The sequence below is a fragment of the Peromyscus eremicus genome, chromosome X (assembly GCF_949786415.1).
Source record: "Peromyscus eremicus chromosome X, PerEre_H2_v1, whole genome shotgun sequence".
NCBI classification, from domain to species: Eukaryota; Metazoa; Chordata; class Mammalia; order Rodentia; family Cricetidae; genus Peromyscus; species Peromyscus eremicus.
The window spans coordinates 13943633-13952468 of NC_081439.1; the positions used below are offsets into that span (position 1 = coordinate 13943633).

Genomic DNA, 8836 nt, shown 5'->3' on the forward strand with positions numbered 1-8836 from the left:
TCTTGAAAAACCAAAAAAAGAAAGAAAGAAAGAAAGAAAAAAAGAAAAAAAATAAAAAGAAATTCAAGATGTGGAAACATGGTGTGATAAAATTGAAATGAAAAAAAAATGCCCGATAAAGAACATGGAGGAATGACTATTAAAAAACCTCAGTGAGATTAAAGATTATAGATGTGGAGGTTTGTCCACTTACTAGTACCCCATGATCTTGAATTCCCTGTTCTTTCTTTCTACCTTTTTTTTGTCTCAGTGGATTATTTCAAAAGACCTCTTTTCAAATTTATATATATTCTTTGTTGTCATTTATTGTTTTGGCTTTCGACATTAGTTATTTGTTATATTGTGGTTTGAATTTTCATATTTTTTACTTGGTTCTTTTTCTGACTCCTGAAATTCCCCAATATCCTGCTGAAGCTTCAATCAGTCACTGTAGTGGGTCAAGTTTGGTTTGTGAACTACCTATATGCAGAGTCAGTGCAGTAAAATGTACATGGTGTCGCAAGGATTACAAGGTGCAAGGGTTTCTGACTTTAAGCCAATTCAAATTCAGACAGTGCCCCCCCCTTTTTTTGAATGGCTCCTGGCTACAGAACCCTGGGGTTTCACTTCTTTAACATGGGAGAGGAAGTGGGGACAGAGCCTTCACTACAGAATTCTGGGGTTTCATTGGTTGATGCTGAGATCTTTTCTAAAGCAATACTACTCTGAAGAATTCAGATGTCGTATCTTCAGTAGGCTGAAAGCATGTGAGGATTTTGAAACTTTCCATTTAGTGAGAGTGCCAGCATCCACAATGATAGTGTTTGCTAGAACTCTGCCATTCATTCTTAAACCTGTGAAGGCAGAAGTCCTCCTGGCCCTCCATGAATCCTAGTAGAATTATACAAGATTATTTTATTCACTTTACTGTGCTGATGTTCCAGATCTTTTATCTTAAAAGTTTCCAGTTTCTTTATTGCTCATGTACAATGTTCTGTCATAGTCATTCACCTGGAAATGTAATTCACAACTGTTACTTTTGTGCTTCTACGTGAGTAAAAAGGTGAGTGCTGTGGAAGTCTGTTTGGCCAGCTTGTCTTCACTTTTATCACATTATTTATAATGACCTTAATTATACAGTAATTTAATAATATTATTTTGAGCAATGTATCACTGAGTATCTATGTACAAATACATTTATTTTGTACAAGTGGAAGATTTCTTTGTAAAAGTGAAAATAAAAGTGTTTTTAGTTTTCCTTTTTATTAATATTAATTTTTAGTTAGCATATGGAATATAGGTTTCACAGGTATTGTTCACAGTTACACCCCATATACCCCCTCAATATCTTCTTGCTCTTATTGCTATCCCCTTCACACTCCCCAAATAGTCTCACTTGGTTTACCATTCCTGCTCTCATTATCCTCTCTTATTCTCCCCTCTGATCTCCTTAGACATTTGTCTCCTGTAGTATGAATCTTAAAGGTACTTATTAATAAAATGAAACCTGAGCCAGGTATTGGGGTGAATGCTGGAAGATCAGAGAAGCAGAATAAGCCACAGCTACCACACCTCACCAGTTCCTCAGCTGATCCTGTTTCCTCAGACTGGAAACCTCTGAGTCCTCATCCAGAATGAATCTCAGCTGAACTGCTACTGGAAAGCCTGAAAGCTTAACCAGCCAAATGCTTCTAGTTTCTGGTCTTCAAGCCTAATATATCTTTCTGCTTTCTGCCATCACTCCCTGGGATTAAAGGCTCACTTCTTGAGATTAAAGGCATGTGTCACCATGCCTGGCTGTTTCCAATGTGGCCTTGAACTCACAGAGATCCAGGGGGATTTCTGTCTCTGGAATGCTAGGATTAAAGGAGTGAGTGCCACCATTTTTTAGCCTTTGTATCTAGTGGCTGTTCTGTCTCTGACCCCAGATAAGTTTATTAGGGTGCACAATATTTTGGGGAACACAATACCACCACAGTCTCCCTCTTCATAGTTACCATTCTACTTTCATCCTATGAAAGTAGATTATATTTCATCATATGAAACTACATTATATGCATATCTGTTTGTTCATAATTAGATATAATTAGATATAGATTTCACATATGAGAGAAAATACAGTATCTCTCTTTTCTGCACTTGGCATTCATTACAGATGAATAAAATGGAGTTGTGCATATGTACCACATTTTCATTACCCATTCACTTGTCCATTGACATCTAAACTGTCTCCACTTTCTGGCTATTGTGAATAGTGTAGCAATAAATATGGATATGCAAGTGTTTCTGTGATATATTGGCTTATTTCTTCACTTAAAGGTAATTTTGCTGCATATTGCAATCTTGGTTGACAATTATTTAATTTGGAGGTGTAAGATACATAATTTTGTGCTTTCCTGGCTTTTATGGTTTCTGTTAGGAGGTCTGAAGTTATTTTGAACATATTTATGTTTGTAAGTACCTTAATTTGATTTCCATTGCTGTGATAAAGACCATGACCACAAGAAACTTGTAAAGGAAAGGGTTTATTTCAGCTCTTGATCTATCAAGAGTTTATTTCAGTCTATCACCAAGGGAAGCCAAGGCAGGAACCCAGGCACAAGAACTGAAGCGGAGACAACAGAGAAAAGCTGCCTTCTGGCTTACCCTTCATGGCTTTCTTCGCCTTCTTTTAACATCCAGGACCACCTTCCCGGGAATGGCACTGCCCCCTGTAGGCTGGATCCTTCCACATCAATTATCAACTAAGAAAATGCCTCACAGACTAGTGTATAGGCCAATCTGATACAGGCATTTTCTTAATTGAGCTTCCCTCTTCTTGTACGACAACAGTTTGTGCCACGTTGACAAAAAAGAAAAAAGGGACAAACAAACAAACCCTGACTATCACAGTAAGCATTTTTTGTTGCACATTTCCCCCTTTTATTGAAAATCAATTCTTTTCTCACATACCATGTCCCGATTAGTTTCCCCTCTCTCTACTCTTCCCGGTTCCTCCCCTCCTTGACTCCCATCTGGAGCTGTTCCCTTTATGTCTCTAATTAGAAAAGAACAAGCTGCTAAGAAATAATAATAAAATATAACAAAATAAAATATAATAAGGTAAAACTATCACATCAGAGTTGGATAAGACAAACAAACAAAAGAAAGAGAGTCCAAGAGAACCAAAGACCCACTCATTTGCCCACTCAGTACCATAAAAAAAACTAAAGTGGAAGCCATAATATATGCTCAGAGGACCTGGTGCAGACCCATGCAGGTGCTGTGTAGACTGCCTCAGTCTCTGTGAGTTCACATGAGCTTTGATCATGTTGATTTAAAGGGCCTTGTTCTCCTGGTGTCCTCCATCCCCGCAGACTCTTATACTTTTCCCACCTCCTCTTCTGCTTTTATGGGGTTCCCTGAGCCCTGAGAAGGGGGATTTGACGAAGACATCCCATTTATGGCTAAGTGTTCCAAGGTCTCTCACTCTCTGTGTGTAGAGATCTTGGAACACTGTAGGTGTTCATGTACAATGTCTGCCTGTTGGTCTCTGTATTGTTCCCATATGCCACCGGAGGAACCTTCTTTTATAATGCTTGAGCAACTGATTAAGGAGTATAGTACAATGTCATTAGGAGTCATTTTATCAGTACTTTTTTTAAAGACCACTGGTATTTGATTTTATCCTAGGTCCCTGGGCTATCTAGTCTAATCTCTGGTTCTTGGTCACCCAAGGAGTGCCAAGTATGTGTATCAGGCTTTTGTGGACAATCAGCCTCCAAATCATGACACAGAGACTTATTAACTGTGAATGCTTAGCCTTAGCTTAGGCCTGCTTCTAGCTATCTTTTTTCCCCACTAACTTAAATTAACCCATTTCTATTAACCTATGTGCTGCCCCGAGGCTCATTTATCTCATCTATGTATTGTCCATCCTGCTTTCCTACTTCCCCAGGGTCTGGCTGGCTAGTCCTCAGCTGGCTGGCCCCTTTTCTCTCTGCCCACCAGTCCTGCCTATCCCTCCTCTGCCTAGCTATCGGCCGTTCAGCCTTTTATTAAAGCAATCAGGCACTTTAGGCAGGCAAGGTGAAAACAGCAGCACATCTTTACATAGTTAAACAAATGTGGCATAAACAAATGTGACACATCTTCACATAGTTAAACAACAGGTATAGGTTCTGTCGCATAGAGGGGTCTTAAGTCAAACCAGAGATTGGTCAGTTACTCCCACAGATTCTGTGCCACCATTGCCCTAGCATAATTTGCAGGCAGGACAGATTGCAGAACAAAGGTTTTCTGGTAGGGTTGGTGTTTACATTTCTCTTTTGGAAGCTTTACAGAGTTGTTCTGGTATCAAAGACACTAGCACATGGGAGTGAAAGCTCTATGTAGGTACCAGCTCTTCCTCTCCATGTTTAATGAATTTTGCATGTGTTGTCTTCAGCAATGGGGCCTTGCTGTCAGTTTGTAGAGAGTAACCAATTCCCTTGGCAACAACAGCCTGGGTTGTTTAAAGATTCCCATGAGACCCCTTTGGCCAGCAACTCAATTAGATGTAACTCAGTCTTGGTACTGGTAGCTTCATTGGGTGACAAGAGATGGCCAGTTGGGACTCTGTCTCCCCTACTATTTGATGATTTCTTTTAGATCGCCTTCATTTATGTACGTATTTTAGGAAGATTCTACTGTATTAGGTTTCCATACTACCCCACAAATAGCTCTTAATTTTAGCTGTCTCTCCCTGTGTTCTCTTCCTAATCTCTGTCTGGACTTGATCCTCCCCATTCCAGACCACCCCATCCATCCATAACTATCTAGTCTATGTCACTTTCCTAAAGAGATCTATCTGTACACTCATATCCCCTTACTCTATATCTACCCTCTGTGGTTCTGCAGATTGTAGCTTGCTTATCATTGACTTAACAGCTAATATTCACATATAAGCAAATATGTACAATATTTATATTTCTGGGACTAGGATACCCCCCTCAGGATGATTTTTTTCTAGTTCCTTTCTTTTACTTGCAAATTTTGTGATATCTTTTTTTTTTAATGGCTGAGTGATACTCCATTGTGTAAATGTACCACATTTTCTTTATCCATTAATCTGCTAAGGGACATCTAGGTTGTTTCTAATTTGTGGCTATTGTGAATAGAACAACAATGAATGTGGTTGAGCAAGTGTCCTTGTGGTAGATTGAAGCATCTTTTGGGTATATGCCCAAGAGTGGTATAGCTGGGTCTTGAGGTAGATGGATTCCCATGTGACTGAGGAACTGCCACAAGGATTTCCACAGTGGCTATATAAGTTCACACTCACCAGCAATGGATGAGTGTTCCCCCTACTCCACATCCTCACCAACATTAGCTGAAATGTATTTTTATTGATCTTAACTGATCTGAGGGTTGTAAAATGGAATATCAAAGTTTTGATTTGCATTTCCCTAATGACTAAGGATATTAAACATTTTTAAGTGTTTCTCAGCTATTTAAAATTCCTCTATTGAGAATTCTGTTCAGATCTGTGCTCCATCTTTTTTCTTACTTTTAATTTTTAAATATAATATAATCTGAATACAGTTTCCCCTCCCTCTATTCCTCCCAGTTCCTCCACACCTCCTCTTCCACCTGACCCAATCTTTTTCTTTCTCTTATCAGAAAAGAACAGGCTTCTAAGAGAAACAAAACATAATGAAATACAATAAGAAAAAACAAAAACCATCATATCAAAGTTTGACAAACCAAGCCAACAGAAAACTAAAAAAGTTCAAAGAGAAGGCACAAGAATCAGCCCCACTTGTTCACATACTCAGGAGTCCCATAAAAGTACTAAACTGAAAACTATTATATATACGCAGAGGACCTGGAGCAGAGCCGTGCAGGTCCTGTGCATGCTGCTTCAGTGTGTGAGTTCATATGAGCTTTGCTCAGTTAGAAGTTCTACTGGTGCCCTTTGTCCCATCTATCTCTCCTACTCCTTCCACTTCCTCTTCTGCAGGGTTCCCCTGAGCTCTGAGGGGAGGAATTTGATGGAGACATCTTGTTTAGACCTGTGTGTTCCAAGGTTTCTCTCTGTGTGTGTAATGTTTGGCTGTGAGTTTCTGTATTTGTTCCCATCTGTTACAAGAGGAAGCATCTCTGATGATGGCCAAGGCACTGATCTGTGAACATAGCAGAATATTACTAGGAGTCATTTTATTGATACTTTTTTTATACCAGTAGTGTTTGGTTTTACCCTAGGTCTCTGGGCTATCTAGTCTGTGGTTCTTGATCACCCCAGCAGTGTTGGCTATGGGTTCCATGTCATGGAGTGAGCCTTAAGTCACAGCAGACATTGGCTGGCTGCTCCCACAAGTTCTGGGCCCCCCATTGTCCTAGTGTACTTTACAGGCAGGACAGATTGTAGATCAAAAGTTTTGTGATAGAGTTGGTGTTTCCATTACACTTTTAGAAGCCTGTAGAGTACTTTTCTGTGTCAAAGACACCAGAACATGGGGATAAAGATTCTATGTAGGTGCCAGCTCAACCTTCCCATGTTCAATGAGTCATGTGGTGTACCCCATTTTTAATTGGTTGTTTTCTTTTTTTTTTTCTAAGAAAAAGTAAAATTTAAATTGAAAAAAAAATCATACACAACTTCAGATTCATGCTAAGCTCTCCCATTTGGCCTTTTCTAGACAAATCAGTTTTCCATTGAATTCAAACAAACTGAAGATCTGTCCACAGTGGACACAGAGCCCAGTCCCTTTCACAGGCAAATACTACTCAGGTTTGAACAATGTCCGTGACTTGAGTGACTAAGCATGAGGTTCAGAATACCAGTTTCTTTATTAGCAGATACACTCTGGAATCCACCTCAAATTCATGTAGGTTGTTGGCCTCGCCCTGAAGCCTCATGAGCAAGCCCCCCATAAGACACATATGCAGATAGGCCTGTTCCTACTTCAGTAGAGGTGTTGTCCCCCTCAGCCCTGTACACTTCCCCATACATTACATGCTTAAACTGGTCAGCCCTAGAAGGCCTATCACCTCAGGGGTTATAGTCACCATTGTCTTAGTTAGGGTTTCTATTACTGTGAAGAGGCACCATAACCATGACAACTCTTATAAAGGAAAAATAATTAACTGGGGTGGTTTACATTTTCAGAGGTTCAGTCCATTATCATCGTGGTGTGGCATGGTGGCGTGTAGGCAGACTTGGTGCTGGAGAAGTAGCCAAGTGTCCTACATCTTGACTTTCAGGCAACAGGAAGTGAACTAAGACACTGGGTATGGTTTGAGCATATATGAGACCCCCAATGCCCACTTCTACAGTGACACACTTCCTCCAACAAGACCACACCTATTCCAACAAAGTCACACCTCCTAATAGTGCCGTTCCTTTCGGGGTCATTTTCTTTCAAACCACCACAACCATCACCCAAAGTATCATCTTCATACAAGGTACTAGTTTTGACCAATTGGAACTTGTCACTTAAGTCTACAGGGTAAATCTGAACACTGACATCTGAGTTAGGTCCAACCTGAAAGATTCATACTTACAGTTCTATCAAGATAATCAAATTTCTTGTCTTCTGGGTCAATGTCTTTCACATCAAAAATCTCCTCGAACAGGATGTCCACCACTGTGAGGGGCACAAAAGCTGCAGAGGTCCTGAGTGCACCATCACCACTTGGGTTATTTGTCTTCTTGATATCTAGTTTTTCAGGATCTTTATATATTTTGGCTATAAGCTCTCTATTTAATGTGTACTTGGTAACCATCTTTTCCTATTCTGTAGGCTGCTGCTTTGTCTGAATGACAACATCCTTCACCATGCAGAAACTTCTCAGTTTCATGCGGTTCTGATTAATAATTGTTGATCATAGTGCCTGCACTAAGTGTTCTTCTATTCAGAAAGTCTTTTTCTGTGCTAATGAGTTCAAGGCTATTTTCCACTTTATCTTCTGATAGATTCAATGTATCCAGTTTTATGTTGAAGTGTTTGCTCCATTCGGAGTTGAGTTTTGTGCAGGATGATAAGTATGGATCTATTTGCATTCTTCTACATGTAGCCATTCAGTTTGACATGTACCATTTGTTGAAGATGCTGTCTTTATTACAATGTGTGTTTCTGACTTCTTTACCAAAAATTGAGTGTCCATAAATGTGTAGATTTTTATCTGTGTCTTCATTTTGATGCTATTGATCAACATGTCTGTTTTTTTGCTAATACCACACTGTTTTATTACTATAGCTCTGTACATACAACTTGAAATCTGGGTTGTGAGGCTGCTAGCAGTTCTTTTATGATTCAGGACTGTTTTATCTATCCTGGGTTTTTTGTTTGTTTGTTTTCATGTTTCCATATGAAGCTGAGAATTGTCCTTTCAAGATCTGTGAAGAATTGTGTTAGAATTTTGATGGAAATGCATTGAATCTGTAGATTGCCATTTTTATTATGTTAATCCTACTGATCCATGAGCCTGGGAGATCTTTCCATCTTCTGATACCTTCTTCAATTTTTTTTTATCATATAAGTCTTTCACTTGCTTGTTTAGAGTTATTCTAAGATATTTTATATTATTTGGGGATATTGTGAAAGGTGTTGTTTCCTTGATTTCTCTCTCAGTCCATTTGTCATTTGTATATAGGAGGGCTACTGATTTTTGTGAGTTGATTTTGTATCCTGCTACTTTGCTGAAAGGGTTTATCAGTTGTAGGAGTTCATGGGTGGAATTTTTAGGATCACTTATGTATGCTATCATATCATCTGCAAATAAAAATAATTTGACTTCTTCCTTTCCAATTTGTATCCTCTTGATCTCCTTCAGTTGTCTTATTGCTGTAGCTATGACTTCAAGTACCATATTGAATAGGTATGGAGAGAGTAGA

At 39.2% G+C, this 8836-nt stretch overlaps 1 pseudogene; it reads right to left on the reverse strand.

Moving 5' to 3' along the window:
• Positions 1–6771: 6771 nt before the first annotated feature.
• On the reverse strand, positions 6772–7725 carry LOC131899696 (DNA-directed RNA polymerases I, II, and III subunit RPABC3-like; annotated as a pseudogene).
• Between the last annotated feature and the right edge of the window lie 1111 nt (positions 7726–8836).